Raw genomic sequence first — 16,554 nt, forward strand, 5'->3', positions numbered from 1 at the left:
ATGGCCGAACGCCACTGACGACGGCGTGTGCTGATTATCAGGAAGTCAACGCGCATATGTGTTCTGCTGATTCGTGGACAACATGAGAAAAGAGAACATTTCTGCATTTGCTATTGCTAAAGCTGTAGCAGTACTCTAGCCACACGTACTTCGCAAGGAAGCGAAGGAGGAACCCTTGCACAAAATGGCGTAAAATCGAGCCAAACTTCACTTTTGTTGCTTCTTTTCACTTTTTTTACTAGAACAATGTTAAACTTGTGAGCAGAACGAGGTGGCAGACAACACAATGCACGTAGGCGCGTTGAATATTTTCTAACTCCTTGGTTTAAGTTTTGCCCATGGAGTTCAAACCAATAATCCTCGAAAAAAAGTTTTGTTATTCTAGAAAATGGAGCGTCACCTGCGAGGAGGCTTCTTTGTTATCTCACTGCGTTCGTGACCAGGTCTCATTATTAACAATCTTGAATATAATGATTCTGCATTGCCTTACTTTGATAAACGTGATTCTAATCACTCCATGCGCACATGGGAACAGTGGGCTGAGAGAGCTTCTTCAAGTAAGTTTTTTCCTTAGTTTTCTTATATTTATTGCCAAATTCGAGATGTAGATCTGAACGCCGATATCGCTGAGACATTAAAAAAATTCAATTCCGCATAAGATTACTCGTTGCCGTTGAATAGTACATCTAAACAATAACATATTAAGCTAACTCGCTCAATAAGGTCCCTTATGTCAGAGCTACGTGATAATTCAGCGCTCTAAACAATTCCTGAAATAATAATAAACAATATAACTATTAAATTCTCCAAGTAATGATGTCATACTTATAGCATTTTGCTGCAAGTCACGGCATTCCATATATCGTTCCAGGCCATGACGGCTGAATTTTAAAGGGAGCGGAATGCGAGAACACCCATGTACTACCATTTATCTGTTGATTTAAGACTCCTAGATGAACGAACATCTCCCGGACTCCGTCACTAACGGCGCCCGTCACAGGGCAAGAGTTCCTTTCCGACGTTAAACACACAAAATAACTGATGTTGTGTTGAGAAATGAAATTGTGCTAATCAAAACAGAGCTTGCCATTCGCGATTCTGTGTCGATTCTCGCCATTCTATGTGTAATTTTGTTTTCTTTGTGCCTGTTTTTTGTATCTTCACACAATGTTTCCCACCTGCTATGATTCCTGCTGCTTCGCTAGTCAGTACAAGATCGCAGTATTCATAAATAAATAAATAAATAAATAAATAAATAAATAAATAAATAAATAAATAAATAAATCTTCCAATCAAATCGTCCTGCGCACATCAGTACATCATTTCGACATGCGTTACCCTACATGGAACAGAAAGTTCTGGTGCCCACATTTAGCTCTATTGGCGTTGCGAATGTAATCGGTTATACGCGCTTGGGTCCTTATTGTGTTGGAAGTTTTCTCGACCTTGTAAATACATAAAGAGCTTTGCTCAAGCAGGATAGCATAATCGCAGTGACAACTGTTTCAGAGAAATTGAATTTAAAAGAACACGTGTTATCCAATTCTTTCCTGTCAGGGAGTGACGTGTTGATACAATAAACAGGACAGGAATACAGGAACCGCCAGCCTGAAATAAAGAACTAAACAGATTGGAAACAAGTTTAACACGCCCTAAGGAATATATTTCACGCCTATAAACAGGCTCATGGCTGTACTAGATGAATTGTGAGAGCATGTCCGCAAAGAAACGTTTCTTTTTCGGTGACGAGCCTTACAGTGTCACATGTCTTGGTGGAATATGCTTCAACGCCCTGGGTTTCGTTGCATTCCAGGTGTAGATCCGTTATAGCCAAGTGGGTAAGATTGTTGGCAGTCGCAAATATCTGCTTAATTTAAGGTTCTGACGAAAAAAAAGGCCATTTGGTGGATGCAGATACTCTATAGCTTTTGTGAAGTGGACATGATGAGTTTTGCGGGTCATTCGATTCATATTTGCGGGGTATTTTGATGTTGACATCCTCTAAAATATTTTGCCCTCATGAGCTACTGCAATTGCCCGTAGCGGAATTATTTCTCCTCTATATTCGCTAGCTCAGAGAGAGCAACACGATGGTAGTCGCCGTTGATTAGTTGTTTATAAAGACAGTGGTGCGCAAAAATCCCTACTCTATAGCACCCTGGAGACTAAGCTAGTCTGACCCAAGAGCCCTCCATGAAACGCATGACTGTTCGCTGTTTCTCGCCAAAGTTTGTTTTTCTTATTTCTCAAAGACAGTGGTCATCTTCTGCAAGCAGTGCTGGATCAAATGGATGTTGAACAGGCACTCGTTTTCTGTGCTTGTGTGCTATTACTTGTTTGCAACTGTTTTCAAATCTCTCCAGTCGAGGCCTCCCGTACGATGCGGCATGACAGGCAATATAAGGTATGGTGGTTGCGCGCACATTTTAAAAGACTATCGTGTATTTTTAAGACGAACCTTTTCGCGTAGCCGACATCCGTATATTCAAAATTTATTAACGTCTTGTTGTACCGGGCAGCATCGATGGTTTTGCCCAAGCTAAGTACCGGCTAGCACAGTTGATGAACTTCTGAAAACCTTCTTTCCTCTAGGCTTGCTTAGAACCAAGGCCTAGCCTGTTACCTTCGGCATCTACTTCAATTCAAGTGTCTTCGTTAATGCGAGCGAATAGTGCTGGGCATGACAGATGTCTTTTCAGTATGTGGGATGCTTATATGGTACTATTTTGCACTTGACATCAGATTTTGTTAATAAACTGGCGACTTAGAATTAGCTGAAATCGCATTTACAAAAGCCCCAATGTGCAGTAGCGCACACAAGTGCACAGACACAATCACAGACAGGCCGCCATTGGAATCTAAACCTGGCAACGTTTAACGTTAGGACGTTATCTAGTAAGGTGAGTCTAGCAGTGTTATTGGAGGAATTAGAGGGTAGTAAATGGGATATAATAGGGCTCAGTAAGGTTAGGGGTTAGGAAGACAAAGGAAGCATATACAGTGATAAAAAGTGGGCACGTCCTGTGCTACCGGGGCTTAGTGGAGAGACGGGAACTAGGAGTCAGATTCCTGATTAATAAGGATATAGTGGGTAACATACAGGAATTCTATAGCATTACCGAGAGGGCGGCGGGTCTTGCTGTGAAATTTATTGAGAGGTACACATTGAAGGTCGTACAGGTCTACGCGCCTACATCCAGTCATGATGGCCAGGAAGTCGAAAGCTTTTATGAAGACGTGGAAACGGTGATGGGCAAAGTCAAAACAAACTACACTATACTGATGGGCGATTCCAATGCCAGGGTAGGCAAGAAGCAGGCTGAAGAGAAGTCAGTGGGGGAATATGGCATAGGCTCTAGGAATAGCAGGGGGGAGTTATTAGTAGAGGTTGCAGAACAGAATATTATGCGGAAAATGAATACCTTCTTCCGCAAGCTGGTTAGCCGAAAGTGGACGCGGAGGAGCCCAAATGGCGAGACTAGAAAAGAAATAGACTTCATACTCTGCCCTAACCCTGGCATCATACAAGATGTGGACGTGCTCAGCAAGGTGCGCTGCAGTGACCACAGGATGGTAACAACTCGAATTAGCCTAGACTTGAGGAGGGAACGGAAGAAACTGGTACATAAGATGTCAATCGATGAGTTAGCGGGAAAAAGGAAACTAGAGGAATTGCGGATCAAGCTACAGGACAGGTATTCGGCTTTAACTCAGGAAGAGGACCTTAGTGTTGAAGCAAGGAACGACAATCTTATGGGCATCATTATGGAGTGTGCAATAGAAGTCGGTGGCAACTCCGTTAGGCAGGATACCAGTTAGCTATCGCAGGAGACGAATGATCTGATCAGGAAACGCCAATATATGAAAGCCTCTAACCCTACAGCTAGAATAGAACTGGCAGAACTTCCTAAGTTGATCAACAAGCGTAAGACAGCTGACATAAGAAACTATAATATGGATAGAATTCAGCATGCTCTCAGGAACGGAGGAAGCCTAAAAGCAGTGAAGAAGAAACTAGGAATAGGCAAGAATCAGATGTATGCGTTAAGAGACAAAGCCGGCAATATATTTGCTAATATGGATGAGATAGTTCAAGTGGCGGAGGAGTTCTATAGAGATTTATACAGTACCAGTAGCACGCACGACTATAATGTGAGAGAGAATAGTCCAGAGGAATTTGAAATCCCACAAGTAACGCCGCAAGATGTAAAGAACGCCTTGGGAGCTATGCAAAGGGGGAAGGCAGCGGGGGAGGATCAGGAAACAGCAGGTTTTTTGAAGGATGGTGGTAACATTGTTCTAGAAAGACTGGCCACTCTATATACCAAGTGCCTCATGACCTTGAGCGTACCGGAATCTTGGAAGAACGCTCACCTAATCCCACTCCATAAGAAAGGGGATGCCAATGACTTGAAAAATTATAGACCGATCAGCTTACTGTCCGTTGCCTACAAAGTATTTACTATGGTAATCGCAAATAGAATCATGAACACCTTAGACTTCTGTCAACCAAAGGACCAGGCAGGATTCGGTTAAGGCTACCCAACAATAGACCATATTCACACTGTCAATCACGTGATAGAGAAATGTGCGGAGTATAACCAACCCTTATATGTAGGTTTCATTGATTACGAAAAAGCATTTGCTTCAGTCGATACCTCAGCCGTTATGGTGGCATTACGGAGTCAGGATGTAGATGAGCCATGTGTAAAAATACTGAAAAATATCTATAGTGGCTCCACAGCAACCGTAGTCCTCCATAAGGAAAGGAACAAAATACCCAAAAGAAATGCTATTCACAGCGTGTTTACAGGAGTTATTCAGAGACCTGGAGTTGGCAGAACTGGGGATAAAAGTTGATGGAGAATACCTTCGTATTTTGCTATTCGGTGATGATATTGCCTTGCTTAGTAACTCAGGAGACCAATTGCAGTGAATGGTCACTGAGCTGGAGAGGCAAAGCAGAAGGGTGGATCAAGATATTATTCTGCACAAAACTAAAGTAATCTTTAACAGTCTCGAAAAAGAACAGCAGTTTGCGATAACACTGGAAGTGGTTTACAATAGCACTGGAAGGCACGGGAAGGCATTGGAAGTGGTAAGGGAATACATTTACTTAAGGTAGGTAGTGACCACGGATCCGGATCATGAGACTGAAATAATCAGAAGAATAAAAATCGGCTGGTGTGCATTTGGCAGGCATTCTTATATCATGAACAGCAGGATGCCACTATCCCTCAAGAGAGAAGTGTATAACAACTGTGTCTTACCAGTACTCACGTATGGGGCAGAAACCTGGAGGCTTACGAAAAGGGTTCTGCTTAAATTGAGGGCGACGCAACGGGCTATGGAAAGAAGAATGATAGGTGTAACGCTAAGCGATAAGAAAAGCGCAGATTGGGTTAGGGAACAAACGCGGGCTAATGACATCTTAGTTGAAATCAAGAAAAATAAATGGGCATGGGCAGGACATGTAATGAGGAGAGAAGATAACCGATGCTAGTTAAGGGTTACGGACTGGATTCCAAGGGAAAGTAAGCATAGCAGGGGGCGGCAGAATGTTAGGTGGGCGGATGACATTAATGAAGTTCGCAGGCACAACATGGTCACAATTAGTACATGACCGGGGTAGTTGGAGAAGTATGGAAGAGGCTTTTGCCCTGCAGTGGGCGCAACCAGGCTGACGATGGTGACAGAACAAGTAACGTGTGAACTGCATTCTTGTCGATGTGCTGTGGGGCTAGAAGTGACTCCTTACTTTCTGATGACGTCACCTTATAAGAAAACGCGGCACTTTATAAGGTCTTATAAGAAAACGCGGCACTTTGATGGCTTCGAGCTAAATGCGTGTATATGAATAGGATCATCTACTATTCCCTAGGCATATGGGGTGGCGAACACCATGGTGTCATCGACGTGTTGTATGTTGCGGGTGTGGAACAGAGCCCGAATATCATTACCTTAAATTTAAATAGGCTATCCGGCGTGGTCACGACGGCGTTCTCTCGTTTATTGTCGCTGAGTTCGACTTCAAAATTAGGTTCTGGGCCATGTGTCACTGACGAATGATAGGAGGATCCATCACTTGAGTACGCCTACCTCACGTTCGCAATACCATTTATGAATGCATTGCTTCAGATACATGAATCTCGTGCATTGAAGCGAAGCAAGGGTGATAGGGTCATACTTCAGTCAGGAATAGAAGCCTCTGAAGATAGGCATTCACATAATGTATTGCGAACGTCAGGTAGGCGTTCTTACGCAACAAATGCTCCCGGTATTACGTCAGTGACACACGGCCCAGAACCTAATGTGAAGGAACTTCGGCCTAGTGTTCCAAGCATAGGCAGAGAAAACTCGTCTTCCCTAGAGATGTTAGCGTTGCAATCGGTTTGGCGGTGTTTGCAGCGATGTTTCTACGTCTGGTGCATCTTCTGCACCGATTGGGATGATCATGTTCGCGCATGGCCCGGATTCCGCGTTATCATGCAGAGGAATTTCAATTGAGAATATACTTAGGTGGTTTAATTATTTTGCGGGTGCAATAGCCCTAACGTTATTTGCAAGAAGATGGCAACGCTGTATTATCTAAGGAAATCTATTCAGAGGATTACACCCCGTGAAGAAGTGATGAAAAATTCCGAATATCTCAGGCTCTTTATTTTTGAAAAAAAAAAAACTTATGTTCCTGTGCACTTTGCATACGGTGCAAGCATGGTAAACATGAGCCACGCCTGCTGGTATATATCGTCGCAATTCTGTAGCAGCAGCGCCAAATGTGAAGGCTCACGTACGGTGGAACATCTTTGCGGGTGTACACTACGGCGTGAGATACACGAACATTTAATGGGATTGCGATGGAGTTGGGGCTTGTGCGCCTAATATTGTGTTATCGATAATAGGAAATCAGGCAATAACGCCTTCCGGTAGTAATAATTTATAATTGCCTAATAGCTGTTATCTTCTTTGAACGCGATTGCCATTTCATTTAGTTGTGAGCACTTCTCTTGTGCTTAAAATACACCCCTAACACATCCCCTTAGTTCTTTTACTCCACGCTTAGCAAATTTTTATTCGCAGTCCTTCCGAGAGGCAGGCTATTAACTGAAGGACTGGACCGTCACGAAAATAACGTGTAACCCTTGAACAACGCTTGGCACTAATGAAGTTATTGAGCGCTTTTAAATTGGTTGATAAATTTTAGCCCGCTTACATTGCAACGATCATTTTCTAAAGTATTCGTACTAAGTGTTTCAAACGATCAATCTTTATTGCACATCTTAGTGATATTCGCATAAAGCATGCACAGCCTGTGGTAAGATTGAATAGGTCTCAATCCTATTGCTTTTGATCACTTTTACGCGCAAGCGTAACAGGCCACTCTTCAAATTGGTGGTGTCTGTCTGATGCCGCGAAGGAAGCGAACGGAGAAGGTGCTTGACCATCAAGAGAATCGCGCCCCAGAGAAAGTTCGAAAGAGCACGCTGAACACGCGGCAGAGTGCCGCCGTTGAGCGAAGTGGGGATGGAGAAACGAGGCAAAGCGTTGCGGAGGAGGAAGGCAGGCGGATTCGCGCTGCGTTGACTTAAACAATTATGGGGTTTTACGTGCAAAACCACGATTTGATTAAGGCACACCGTAGTGGGGTACTCCGAAAAGTTGGACCACATGGGGTTCTTTAACGTGAACCTAAACCTAAGTACCCGGGTGTTTTCGCATTTCGCCCTCATCGAAATGCGGCCGCCGTGGCCACGATTTGATCCCGCGACCTCGTGCTCTCCTGCATGAGATCTCGTGCTCTCGTGCACGAGCACGTGATCCCGTAATCTCGTGCTCAGCAGCCCAACGCCACAGCCACTGAACAACCATGGCGTGTAGGGCCTAATTCCTGTGGCAGTTGCTACAGGTTTTCCTTTTTTTGTGATGCATACGTAGTGGGTTCCCTTTATGGTAAGATCCTCGTCACGCACCGCGCGCTGTGTTCGCGACTGAAAGCGGGCGATGGTGATGTGACGGGAGGAAGCGTGCCGTATTCCGTCGCACCCATGGTACCATGACACCAGAGAAGAGGAGTGAGGTGGGGGGGGGGGTGTTGTATTTGACTGACAGCGGTCGATGGTGATGTGACGGGAGGAAGCGTGCCGTATTCCGTCGCGCCCATGGTACCATGACACCAGAGAAGAGGAGTGAGGTGGGGGGGGGGGGCGTTGTATTTGGTCGCGTGCGGTGACGCAGGCTTTATTTTTTAAGCGATCTGTTTTCGGGAATAGTCTAGGTGGGACGATGTCTGGTTGTTTTGCATGCGCTATGTTCTCATCCCTGGGTTTGCATTGAAGCAGTGCACAGCGCGAAGCTCATTTCGTTCCTTGCTGCTGCCGGGATTCCTCACGCCAGCATTTCAACATCAAGTGACCGCGGTCATCCAGCGTGAAACCTTCGTATTTGCCTGTACACGCTTACGCCATCCTAGGTAATTCAGATAGTAACCGAATCTTTACGACGGGGCGTTCTACTCTGTCCTCTGCTGCGTATGCCGTGGCCGTGCGAGCCTTGTTTTGAATACTATCGGCGATGCGGACAGTGTAGGCGTCAAGGCACACCGAAGGCCGATGACGTCATGTGCGCTGTAGCAGCTACACGCTTGCGCGTGACCAGCGTTGACGAAGTGAAATGGAACTAACTTTTTTAAGCAGTGCTTAGCGATGTTAGTTTTGACCCACAGGCTCGTGGTTATTTGTTACGGCTTTTTCACTTACATTTGCCTGCCTCCCTAGCTAACACCCAAAGAAATCATTCTCAGATATTAATTTCCTCTTTCTGCAATTGTAAAGCGTAGCATTGCACACCCTTCCTTTGACACTGCCCTGAATAATTCATTTGTTCACTGTTTCAAAGTATGCAGGGGCGATGCAGGGAACACTGCCAGTGCACTTGTACTTTTGATGCATATTTGGGGACGTCCAAGGGTCCGCACTATCGAGGATGTCATCTGTGCTGTCACAAACGTGCTCGAAGTTCCGGCTCCATGAACCTGATGTCTCGAGTAGGCGTGATGGAAATGGGGTGCGAGGCGACCTAAGTTTTCGCAAGCACTATACACACGCCAACGCACATGAAGAAAGTGTTTTGTTGACCAGGGGCGCTATAACGTAAAGCTATTCCAGACTTCTGTATTCTAAATCTGTAGTCAGCCCTCCGCGATTGGTCAAAAGCGTTTTAGACCACCCCCACTTCGCCTGTCTGTAGTGGGGTCGGAACGAAAACCGGGACGTTTACCAATATGACATCAGGGGAGCACAAAGCTTATGCATGATTCAACCCAACAAAAGAAAATATAATTATTTCTGATGCGACGCCTTTTCGCCATTAACCATCTTTTCGCCTGTCTGTCACCCGACGTCAAAATTCCGCGAGAACTCATTGCGTCAATGAGACGTGTACGCGTTAAAGAAGCATTAGTATGCCGAAGAAAACTGGATTTTTTTTCTACATAGTCAGAGACTGCTCCGTTCCGAAAAGAATAGAAGATGGCTCCCGGCGATTGCTCAGGCACCGGCTGCTCGCACCTGCCGAAGAGCATCACATTATTTGCGTGTAACAAAACTTTTTGCGTTGCCGTACAACCTTATCGAAACCATTTGGCAGGTATACGAAATCCCTATGCCAACTATTCTTTGCATAGAATCCGTTTAGCGGCAGTTTTGACTGTCCAGTGCACGCCGCCGCGTTTTGAGAAAAGCCACTGCAAGCTAAGTAACGGAAAGCGGACAAGTCGCAGACGCTAGCACTTCTCTCTTCATGCGGTTATCTTGTTTGCGTGCGCTCGCTCAGCTCTATCCAAACCCTCTCCCGTTGAGCATGCTTCTGGCCTCTTGTCAGCCAATCAAATAAAAAGAACGCTTAAAGAAGGAATTATTATTCGTTCTGAAAGAAAGCAAATGTTACCTCCTTTAATCGAGTACAGCGTTTGATTGGGCTCGTCAGGCAACGCTGTGGGTCATCGCCCCATGCTGGCGTTGGCAGTGGCGTAAATTTGGCATTAGGGGATTGGAATAAAAACATATTGGAGTAGGTTTACGTTATAGGGCCCAAGGACCGCACGAAACACGCACCAAAAGGGAAACTAATAAAACGCGCATGGCAAATCTTAACAAAAGTCCCTTTGGATGGCGCACCTGTTCGCATATTATACCAGCGAAATGCATTTAACTGTCGCTTTTACAGCATAAGCGGTTATAGCTGTTTCTAAAAGCCCTTACAGTTCGCCATGACGTCCACCGCCGGTGGCCGTCAAAGCTATCGCCGGAAATAGAGAAACACAACTGCTCTGTTGCCCCCGGAATCGAACCCGGACTCGTCATGTGGGAGTTAACTACTCTACCACTGAGCCACGCCAACGCTTCATTTTGTTTATTACCTGGGGGCAGACTATTCAAGAAATTAAGGAAACATAGCGATACAGAGATGAAAGGTGACCGAAAACACATTAAGAAGTCAAGCAAACATGCGCAAGTGTCCAGTAAAGGCATTAAATCCGGCGGTGCTTCTTGTGCAGGATACACACTACGAACGTAGGCAACAGATTCCTGAAGATACGACCGAGTGCTCGGCGCTGGTTCAGCGTATATGTCACACATTCTACTGTACCAAAGGCTATGTAGGCTAAGTACCAGGAACAGGTGATGTGGTGGGTCACAATGGTCTTTAAAAGGTAGGAAACATGTTGTGTATGGTGTGACATCTAAATCCCTTTTAAGTGTTCTTTGGAGAAAGTCTCAGAATAACACGGCTTCCCTACAATTTGCGAAACAGTGCTCGATCATTTCATCACGGAGAGAAAAGTGGCAGTTAGACCAGCATGGCACGAAACAGCCCCATTTTTGTAATCATGTTTTGACAGGAAGGCTTGTCGAATGTAATATAATGTAAAGAGTTTTGATACCCGGAGGAATGGCGATTCCACGGACACCTTTAAGTACGCCTAGGTAATGACATTCCGCATAAGACGCACAATGATGGCGAACAGGAAACAATGTGTCTATGAGTGTAGCAGATATTTCTTTGCGGGAGGCAGCGAAATCCATACAAAAGCGAGCTAAATCCTTCGGCAACCTCTTGCAAGAAGCCCCAAGGAGCCCGTGGTACATGTCTGATAGATGATGGCATAACTATGCCTAGAACGTAACTAATTAATCAAAGTAGTAACATTTCTCTTTGAAATGGACTGCTTACATTATGAAGGGGAATAACCGGGAGACAAGTCTAACAAAAAGGTTAACTAGGCCACTCTCAAGAAGTAAAGAAAGGTTCTCTGATCGCATGACCTCAAAACGTGATTTTCACACGTAGGTAACAAACACAACATGGAAAGTTTGCAACTAAAGCAGGAAGCAGTGTATGACCTGCAGGGCATACCTAAGTCAAGCTGCCAGAAAAGCAATGCAAGCCGCACCTCGGCTAAATATGGGAAACTGCCGTTCTTGCCAGTTGTTAATCTCATGTGCTTCTGCAAAATCGGCTTACCAGTACGGATTACTATCGATATATTGAACAAGGGGTACACCTACGTATTGAAAGTCTTGCCTGCGTTGAATACTTGAGATTTGGTTTGGCATAGTACACCATAGACCAAGCCAAAACTATCAACTTTTGTCACAGTTTACTGCTGCACCAGAAGCTGAGCAAAACTGTGGCGTTATGGCAAGGACATTCTCTACACTTGTCAGCACAAAAGAAAGCTATTCCTTATGCATAGGCAATACGCGGACTGCAGTGGATAAAAATCTGAACCCATGAAAAGCACGATCCTTCAGAATTCGTGCTGGATATATTTGGAGAAACAACCATTAACTATTAGTCTTGTTGTGCTGTTAGCACAGCATATAATAACGCCTTTAAAAAGACGAGACCCAATGTTTATGTCCTCTAACACAGGAAACAGGAAGTAGTGAATAACTTTATGAAGTGTTCTTGCCAAATGAACCCGAACTATTGCCACCTGACCTGCACTTTCTATTACACACCCTAGCAAATACCGCGTAACGTGGATATTTGACTAGTTAGTTCTTTCTTTAATGCCCCATGTTTTAGGGCCTCCCACCACTCATTGAATTACGTCTTGAAGGCGACTACCTATTATCTTCACAAATATCTTATAATACACGTTTCAAAGTGGTATCGGGCAAAATCCCACCACTTCCTGCAGTTTAGTTGCATCATTGCTTTTTGGGATAAGTACTGCGTGCCCTTGATAGAGCGTGGCGGGTACATATTCAATTCGGTAAGCTTCTTTGTGCACTTTAAGCAGAAAGGGAGCTAATATCGAGCAAATGCAGGGATAAAATTCCTCACTCAAGCCATCAGGCCCAGGAGTTTTGCCTTTAGCTCGTGGTGCAATGGTTGCTTCAACTTCTGCGATGCATATATCTGTACGAACCTCATCACATGCTTTTTGACTGGGCTGCGGCAGCAAGGAAACAATTTTTTCTGTTATAGCTGCACCATTACTAATACACTGAAAAATATTTTCGCAATGATCCGTTAACACTTTCATTATTCTAGCCTACTCATTATCAACTGCTGCGGCATACTCAATCTCGAGCACTTGCTTCAACAGAGTATGCCGACGCTCATCCCCAAGCAAAAGACTGTAAGGTTATTGCTCGAACTACCGACGAGTGCGTGCTCGGACTAGGGCACCTCTGTAACTCTCAGTATCCATTCTCTGCCTTTGTGCCTTAATGTTGTAAACGTCCTTAATGTACTTGCCAGGATGGAGGCATTCAAGTTCCCGTGGCTGGTCTAGCAACTTGCAGAACCCATTACATTTTCCTTTTTCCTCAAAAGACAATTTGGAAGCTTCTGCAATGCCTATCATTTCAACTTCTTGCTTAAATATCTCCCACTGCGAAAAAGAGATGAAGAAGTGGTACTGGATACTTGGTTAAAAATTCGCTGGACACGCTTTAGAAAAGGCTTATGTGAGGGTAACTTTTATTAAACTTCCATAAATTCCAGCTCATCCGCGAACTTTGAAATTGCCGGTTGCCAAAAACAACCGACACCAAGAAATCATCACTGAAGAACACAGGGTGCACATTGTAGCTGCATAGTCTAAACAGGATAGGTAATAACAGATCATTCCAAACAGGCCTTGCATGAGATTTACCGTGAAAGCGTATGTAGCGAATTGGGACTGTTTCATGCTCGCCTACATCAACAAGCTACATCAACATACAGAACAGATATAATCAACCGTAACGTTCGAGTAAGTTCCATATCAAGCTGGCGCGTCCTCCCCTGATCGATAACATTTAGTTGGCTGGTAACAATATGCACGTGTCAATAGCTACTGCGTGAGAAGTGAAAGCACTCATCAAAATACCATTGTTTTAAGCATGTCATATGGATTCTTAAACGCTATCGTTGGGACGGCTCTGCATTTTAAATTTTATATAGGCAATGTTATAATAAAATATTGACCACCCCTTTACTCCTGTGGGGAGGGGTGCAAGCGAAGCTAGAAATCCGTGGTTTACGTTGTCATAATGCCTCGGCTTCACGCTCCCTCATGGCAAAGTCGGCACGTCGACGACGACCCCTCGGTCGAGCGAGTTCTCGCGGCGTTCACCAATCGCTGCCTGCTCTTCGGCCAAACGTACGGCATGCTTCCGCTGCCGTTTCTTCAACGCAGCCTTCTCTTCGGCAGAACGAACCAAACGTGGCCTCCCCATCTGAGTGCTGGGCCTGAAATGGCCGGAAACCGCGGTCGCGAGGGGAGCGAACACGCGATAATACCCTTTCCTTCCTGCGGAGGAAGGAAGCGTCTGTGAATGGCTCGCGCCAGCGCTGCTTCTACTATTTCATTCATATAAAACCCCGGTTTAAAGGTCACGTCTCATCAACGGACAGTTCAAACGTTGTTTCCGTAAAAAGAACTATAAGCACCCTAGAATAAAAATTGTAGACTTTACAATCAACCAGAGACAATAGAACATTGCTTTATTCTTTGTCGTTGCGAATTTTATTTTTCGAACAATTTACAGACAATTATAAAAATGACTTGCCTCTCACATCTTATGTTATCCGGTTCCTTGCTTTCAAAAAGGCAGCTGGTAATACAACATATAATTTATTTATGTTATTAGGACTTCATGTGCAGAAGCCGAATGATTGACAGAAATGCCGAGCCACATCGCTCAACAAGACCTGTCTTTTGAGAAGAGGCTGCTCAAGTGCGTAGTGTGGTTGCTACCTATGATCCCGTTCCTGAATGCATTTTGCGTCTGGACGTTTGTGTTTGTTTGGCCAAATTTGAAACTTTCATTGGACTGTGTACCATGTGTAGATTTTTTCTCATGTATGTTCAAATGATATTGTAACAATTTTATATTGACACTACTGGTAATTACATAAAATAAAGAAAAAAGAAAACGACAGTGGCTGAATCGATTAGCGGTGGTGATCTCGCAACCCCGGAGGCCGGTGTTCCTAATCTACAGCCCAACAAGCAATTTTTTACTTTAGCGTGGCTTGGTTTTCTTCGTACGGCAACATCAACACTGCCGGCGGCACGAGTGAGGCAATACAGGCTTTGCTTGCAAATGCTTGTTATCTGTTCTTGTAGTACACCTTCATCGACCGGCTTGACTTATTTCATTGTTATTCACAATACTGCCGGGAGCTAATTAAAGTAGCTGGATACGTGCTTTCCAAGTATACTAGCCAAAAAAGATTTGACCTTCTCAAATAGGATAATCTTGCAGAAAGTGCACTCCTCGAACTTTGCGAAACTCGCTACATAATTGAAAATTGATAATGCGTGAAGCTGTAAACATTGGTGATATTAAACTTACAAGAAATATGGTGAAATAATTTTTCGAATGGACAAAACTATTTCAGCCAGTGGGAGACAATTCTCAAGTAACTACAAACGTATAGCTGGAAAGTTTGCCACAGACAAACTCTGTAAGTAATGAAAAATGCCTAACAGTTTATTTATTTTCTTCGCATCATGATGATGCCATCACCTGTCAGTAATGAATCTTGCTGCTCAGAAGCGAGGAAAACTTGTTTCATTTGCCTAAATCGCGGGCGCGGCGCACTGTTAGCTTTGTTTAATCGCTTTCGGTGGAATATCCATGGTAATAATATAAATATTATATTTCAAAATTTTATTATCCGTTACAAGTAACTTAAGTGGATGAGCATTAACAGTGTAGTAGCATGGAAAGCAAATTAGTGTGGTTTACTGTAGTTAGTCATCTCATTATTAGCTCTAGCGACCTCAAGGTATCTGTTGCGGTTGTCAACATTACAATCAGAAAATCGTAGAAGTGTTCAGTATTTGTTAACTTTAAGCAATTTGCCGCGGTTTTCCTCAATCACCTTGAAGATATTGGACTGGGTTGCTATGTAGGATGCGCCGAGCTTTTTGTTCACACGCGATTTTCCCGAGGTTGCTAGATGACAGCCAGTGAACGGAGGTAGCAGCGAACACGCGAAAACACCACGCGAAAAAAAAATGTCGTGAAAAAGTCGCGTATGACCACACTAGCGCACCCTGCGTTACTCATTGCCTTCTCCTATCAAGCACACAATGGTGCGCAAGGAAACGCGCCTGCGCTGCGTATTGTTATCAACGTATTATGGCAATTTAGCAATGCCGTGGCTGTCCGGCTGTATAAGTGTACTCTTGTCATCAGCCTCTTTACACGTCTTCCTCGTTTGCTTCAAGGGCATGCCTCATCTTTCGGGAATTATCTTTGTATCCTCCGTCGAATGCGAATAGGGCACATGCGGCGCATTTTTGTACCTACACTTTCGCTCAGTGGAATGCGTTGAAATGCAACAAATAAAATAACAAAGATACCAAGGCTCATATATCTTTTGGGGTCGCTGGAGCTCGTGAAGATCCCGAGTTTCGCCAAACAGCACATCGTGCATATCACTCCTGTTCCCATATATTATTTCTCATTATCGCGCTATTCGGCATCGGATAGACATCAACCAACGCGTCGAAAAACTAGTGCTACAGAATTTTACCAGAGCATCATTGCCGCGAGTCCAAAATTTTTTTTGGTATCGTTTGCTGCCGGGCTAGTTGCTACATGGCTTTTAGAAATGGTTTTAGACGCAAAAAATAAGACACGGAGAAAGTAATGAAAGTCACGGGCGGGCGCACAAACAATTTGGTAACGATTACAGTTTCAAATTTATTAGTACTTCGCTGAATTTCAGTGACTCTTTTTACGGTGACGGAAAGTTATTTGCTTGTCATAATTGAGAACTCTCTTTGCTACAATGGTGAAAGCAAGGCTTCCTATTTTAAAAATGACAAGTAAGTACGCTTTGTTTCAGATGTTGAGTTCCCCTGATCGAATTTGGATATACGCCGAAAGTTATTCAGAATACTACCGAGGCAGGCCTGCGGGATGTTTTGCCTACAAAAAAGAGTTCTTAAGGAGAACACATTACAATTTTACATTTGACATTGTTACTGATAAGAGAACGTGAGTACCTTTATTTATTAAAAGAGTTGTGGCGCAGGAGCGT

The 16,554-nt window shown here is 44.1% G+C and overlaps 1 long non-coding RNA gene across 1 annotated transcript in view; it reads left to right on the forward strand.

The window, feature by feature from the left end:
• Positions 1-366: 366 nt before the first annotated feature.
• The window catches only part of LOC139048387 (uncharacterized), a 42,685-nt gene continuing 26,497 nt past the window's right edge, over positions 367-16,554 (forward strand). The window contains exons 1-2 of the long non-coding RNA XR_011507656.1: positions 367-557; positions 16,360-16,511. This is a non-coding gene — a long non-coding RNA (uncharacterized lncRNA). The remainder of the gene's footprint in view (positions 558-16,359; positions 16,512-16,554) is intronic.

The sequence above is a fragment of the Dermacentor albipictus genome, chromosome 8 (genome assembly GCF_038994185.2).
Source record: "Dermacentor albipictus isolate Rhodes 1998 colony chromosome 8, USDA_Dalb.pri_finalv2, whole genome shotgun sequence".
NCBI classification, from domain to species: Eukaryota; Metazoa; Arthropoda; class Arachnida; order Ixodida; family Ixodidae; genus Dermacentor; species Dermacentor albipictus.